This window comes from Pongo abelii, chromosome 14, assembly GCF_028885655.2.
Source record: "Pongo abelii isolate AG06213 chromosome 14, NHGRI_mPonAbe1-v2.0_pri, whole genome shotgun sequence".
NCBI classification, from domain to species: Eukaryota; Metazoa; Chordata; class Mammalia; order Primates; family Hominidae; genus Pongo; species Pongo abelii.
Genome location: NC_071999.2, coordinates 56,874,584 through 56,880,622, shown reverse-complemented (window position 1 = coordinate 56,880,622; position 6,039 = coordinate 56,874,584).

Below are 6,039 nucleotides of genomic sequence, written 5' to 3'. Positions count from 1 at the left end.
AATGCTAGGTACAACTTTCTAGCTGGGCCAGATGCAGCCACACTCAGGAACCATGCTTCATTAAAGTGTGTGTGGACCCAGGTTCTCTTCCTTCACAATTTTGTGAGTAGAAATGCGGTTGTGTGGACATTAACATCACAAATCCGAGAAGGCTGGGCCTCACTTAAAAAAAAAAAAAGTTTTATTGAGATATAATTCACGTCATAGATTTCACCCCTCTAAAGTTTATAATTCAGTGGTTTTTGGTATAGTCATAGAATTGTGCAACCATCACCACTTTAAAATTTTAGAACATTTTCACCACCCTTCTCTCCCACAAAACTCTGTACTCATTAGGAGTCGTGCCTTACTCTTTCCTGACAACCTTGTATCTACTTTTTGTCTCTACAGAATTGTCTATTCTGAGCATTTCCTATAAATGGAACCATAAAACGTGTGGCTTTTTGTGTCTGGCTTCTTATACTTAGCATAATGATTTAAAAGTTCACCCGTGTTGTCGCATGTATCAATAATACATCATTCATTTTTATTGCTGAATAATAATCCATTTTATGGATATATCACATTTTGTTTGTCCATTCATTCGTTGATGGATGCTTGGGTTGTTTCCATTTTTTTGGCTATTATGAATAGTGCCGGCATGAACATTTGCATACAAGTCTTTGTGTGGACATATATTTCATTTCTCTTGGAGAGACACCTGGGAGTGGAATTGCTAGGCTATTATGGTAACTGTATCTTTACATTAACATTGAAGAACTGACACATGGGCTGCATCTTTTTTCTGATCCCATCAATGATGCATGAGAGTTCCAATTTCTCCACATCCTCACCAACATTGTTATTGTCTGTCTTTTTTATTTCAGTGCATATGAAGTGGTATGTCATTGTGGTTTTGATTTGTACTTCCTTGATGATTAATGGTGTTGAGCATCTTTCCATGGTCATTTGTATATCCTCTTTGGAGAAATGTCTATTTAACTCATTTGCTTATTTTTAAATTGGGTTGTCCTTTTATTGTAGATTTGTAAGAGTTATTTATTCTGGACTCCAGTCCCTTATCAGATCTATGACTTGCAAGTATCTTCTCCCATTTTGTGGCTGTCTTTTAACTTTCTTGATTATGTGCTTTAAAGCACAAAAGATTTTTATTTTGAAGAAGTCCAGTTTACATTTTTTTTCTTTTTTTGCCTATGATTTCAGTGTCTATCTAAGAAACCATTGCCTAATTCAAGGTATAAAGATTTATTCCCAGGTTTTCTCCTAAGAGTTCCATAGTTTTAACTCTTGCATGTAAGACTATGACCCATATTGAGTTAATTTTTGTATGTGGTTTGAAATAGGAGTCCAACTTCATTCTTTTGTAGGTGAATATCCAGTTGTCCCAGCACCACTTATTGAAAAGACTATTCATTTCCCATATGATTGCCTAGGCTTGTCTAAATCAATTGTCCATAAAAGTAAGGATTTATTTCTATTCATAATTTAATAAAAATGTAGTTCTATTCCATTAAACTACATGTCTAGCCTTTTCTAGTGCCATGCGGTCTTAATTACTATAGCTTTGCATTAAGTTCTGAAATTGGGAAACTTGAGTCCTCCAATTTTGTTGTAAGATTGTTTCGGCTATTCTGGATCCCTTGCATTTTTATATGAATTTTAGGGTCAGTTTGTCAATTTCTACATAGAAGCCAGATAACATTTTTGAGAGGATAATGTTGAATCTGTGCATCAATTTGGGAAATATTGCCATCTTAATACTTAAGTCTTCTGATTCATGAAGATGGCATGTCTTTCCACTTATTTAGGCCTTCTTTAATTTCTTTCATGATATCTTATAATTTTTAGTGTATAAGACTTGCATTTTCTTTGCAAGTGCCAAATGTTGCTGATTAGAACTACACTGGAAAAAGTTGCTATACCCTTTTTCAGGTTTTTACTACTGTTTTTAATTGACACATAATAACTGTATATATTTATGGGATACAGTGTGATTATGAAGCCTTGCACCTATGTTGTTTATCTCAAGTATTTTTTCTTCTAGATGTTATTGTAAATTGTTTCCTTGATTTCCTCTTCAGATTATTCATCGCTAGTATATAGAAATACAATCGATTTTTTGTATATTGACCTCATATCCTGCAACTTTACTGTACTTGTTTATTGGTTCTGAAAGCGTTTTTTATGGATTTTCCAGATAAGAGATTATACCATCTGTGAATAGAGATAGTTTCATTTACTTACCATTATTCTTACTAAATGAATCAATAAGTAAGAGCTGTGGGAGTAAGACATGCAGTCTAGACAGTCTCTGGAAGGTGGCCTTGAGAAGGCCAGCAGTGATCAGCGGTGGGTGAGAACAGGTTTAGTACTGTGAGATTGGAGCGGGGATTGAGGCAGAGAAAGTGAGGAGGAATGATAGGCAGGTACAAGGTAGAATCAAGTGAGTGGTGGATCAGGAAATCCTAGACAACAGGTTGCCGGTGGCACAGTCATTTTTATTACCCTTTTAGCATGCTGGGTGCCTCTCCTGGAACACATTTAAAGGACCCAAAGGACTCCTTCCAGCAGTGCCATCGTAGCAGGAAAAAGATGTAAGTCTAAGCCATTCTTGTTGGCTTTGTGCAGCCAGGATAGGCTGTGAAATAGGCAAAGGGCAGAAGAGGAGAGAGAACTAACATTTATTATCTAGTATGTGCCAACATTTTGCATATATTGTTTAGTTTAACCCTTATAGTGCTCCTACTTTTGCAAATGTGAATCTGATGTTTGTTTTGTATAACATTCAGAAAATGCATGATATTTATGTAGTGGTAGCTGCCGTCACACCATAAGTCAGTTGCCCATTTCTCCATCCATGAGGCAGCCATCCTCTCTATTATAAGGAGCTCATTTCTCAATTAGTTCTTTGAAAACTGAAAAGCTTGTAGATATAGAACAATATCCTGCATTAGTGATTCTTAACCAGGAGTGTGTTAGGAGAAAACTCCCCAGGAGTTTCTTGTATTTCTGCATGTTTATGAGCAGGGGCACTGCACTTTTGTTCTAGTTATCTTTTTATTTTATTTTATTTAATTTATTTATTTATTTATTTTTTGAGATGGAGTCTCACTGTGTTACCAGACTGGAGTGTAGTGGTGCAATCTCTGCTCACTGCAGCCTCCGCCTCTGAGGTTCAAGCGATTCTCCTGCCTCAGCCTCCCAAGTAACTGGGACTACAGGTGCACGCCACCACGCCCAGCTAATTTTTCTATTTTTAGTAGAGATGGGGTTTCACCATGTTGGCTAGGATGGTCTTGATCTCTTGACCTCGTGATCCACCCACCTCAGCCTCCCAAAGTGCTGGAATTACAGGCATGAGCCACCACGCCCAGCCCTTTTTTTTTTTTTCTTTTTTTTTTTTTTTTTTGAGATGGAGTCTTACTCTGTCACCCAGGCTGGAGTGCAATGGCGCGATCTCAGCTCACTGCAACCTCCACCTCCTGGGTTTAAGCAATTTTCTTGCGTCAGCCTCCCGAGTAGCTGGGATTACAGGCATGCACCACCACGCCCGGCTAATTTTTGTGTTTTTAGTAGAGACAGGGTTTCACCATGTTGGCCAGGCTGGTCTCCAACTCCTGACCTCAGGTGATATATCCCACCTTGGCCTCCCAAAGTACTGGGAGTACAGGTGTGAGCCACTGCTCCCAGCCTTGTTCTAGTTATCTTTTCAACTATTTTTTCAAGAAGATTATAAAGGAAATCATCTTGGCAGACAAAAATAAGAGTCCCCTTCCAGGGAAGAGAGATTTTCTTACTGTGTTTGATAATAAAGATAATGTTGGCCAGGTACAGTGGCTCATGCCTGTAATCCCAGCACTTTGGAATTCTGAGGCAGGCGGATCACTTGAGCCCAGGAGTTCAAGATCAGCCAGGGCAACACAATGAGACTCCATCTCTACCAAAAAAAAAAAAAAAAAGCCAGGCATGGTGGCATGCGTGTGTGGTCCCAGCTACTTTGGAGGCTGAGGTAGGATGGTTGCTTGAGCCTAGGTTAGGGCTACAGTGAGTCATGATGGCACCACTGCACTCCAGCCCAGGTGACAGAGCAAGACCCTGTCTCCAAAAAAAAAAAAAAAAAAAAGACAATGTCTTACTATGGTGTAAAAGTTGGGCAGGTTTACCTGCAGTCCTTTCAGCCTTTCAGAAGATTTGGGTTTCTGAAACTTGGGGCTCCTCTGCTGTGATGAACCCAATGTGTAGTCTATATTCACCTGGGCCACTCTGAATCACCCTGTGGTGCCAGAGAACAAAGGGAACCAACCTGAACATGAAGTTTGTGCTGCTTGCTGTGCTTTGTTTCTGACTCAGGAGTCTTGTGTTTTCTGCCAGCATACATGGAACTGCGGCAGACTAACTCCTGTCAAGGTGCTCATCTAAATCACCTGTGGGGTTTCAAAAATCCATACCTGCCCGGGCCCTACCCCAGTGATTCAGATTCAGTATGTCTGGAGTGGAGCCCAGGTACCTGGGTTCCTTTAAGTTCTCTGAATTGTCCTGAGCGCATGACCAACTGAGGCCACTGTTCTCACAACGGTCAGGCCCCCAAGCTGACCAAACTGGCCAAGCTTCTGGCAAGGATCAGTGCACAGTTGGAAGTACTCAGCGGAGTTCTGGAGACACTGTAAGAAGACAGCTGCAGGGTTGCCTCATGGGAAGAGATGGGCCTCCTCTGGTGGTCACAACAGGCTTTGTCTGATAATCACAGCATCCCCCTCTCAGGGCATCCAGCTGGGTGCGTCGGGCTTGTGCACTGACAGCTTGAACAACCTTCCCCAGAGGGCAGTGACTGCAGAACCAGGACCTGCCATGAACATTTTAGCCAGGCTGTGAGAGGGTGCCCTCTCCTGGACATGCCACTGCTGCTCACATAGTTCCTTCACTTAAAACTGAGTCTCTGAAATGATAAGAAAACTTCAATAATTATTCTAAAAACATGATTTGTGTTACACACACGTGTTTCTCTGTCTCATACACACACACACCCCTCTAGAGCTGTATGGCTTGTTATAGGCTTTGAAAATCTTTTATATTCACCAAGCTGTCCCCAATGGCACAGCTAGAAGGAGCTGGAGAAAAAGACAAGTCAGTCTGAAGCTTTCTTGTAGGCTGAGAGTTAAAATTTCCTGCAGATTGGCTCCTCCAGGAAGGGGATGCGGAGTGCTGGACTTTCCTGTGCCAAAGTTGAGACTGGGGCCCTGGGGTTTGCTGAACACTAATAGAATTTAGCAGACTCTTGGTCTCCCTGAAGAAAAGAGCTTTTGAAAGCAGGCATTGTCCACAGAAAAGAGATGAAGTGTTTAGGCTAAGAGGAGGAGGGTCAGGCAGCCGTTAGGAGAGGCTTGTGGTTACGTTGGTTGTTATGTGGGAAATTTTTAAAAAAATTTAAAAGGGGAAAAAAGACCATGGCAAGAGCATCCTGAGTCTCAGGGGTTGTGTATTGGAATCTGAAAAGTGGAGAGGATATTTACCATCACAGGGGAGCTGTCAGATCGTGGATGTTAAGCATTTGGCGCACTGGGAACGCTCCCTACTGGTAGCTGTAAATATCATTAGCTGCATGCTCAACTGTTTTATTTTTTCCCCCATCCCAGGGCAGAGGGTGGGGGGATGTAGTCAGCGGTGTCAGGGTCTAGCTGGGAGGGGTGAGGGGACAGGAGGTTGAAGATGAGGAAATGCCTGGTCTGCTGTCTTGGTAGCCCTAGCTTCAGGCCCTGTCCCACAGGTAGATGTATAAATGTCCCAGGTGGAGCCCATAGCAAACACCCCTCTGCACCTTCCCACCAGAGTTCTTTTCAGGGCTATCCAAGAGACAGCCAGAATCCATTCCCTGCCTAAAGCACAGAGAATCTGACTTGAGCCACTGTCTTGTGGCTCGATTTTCCTGCAGTTACTACAGAGTGTGAGCCCCATCTGTGAGGAGTATTTAGAAAACCACCTTCAGTGGCAGTTTCCCACCCCGTGATGGCAGCTGAAGAGGGCAATGCTATCAGAGCCTAC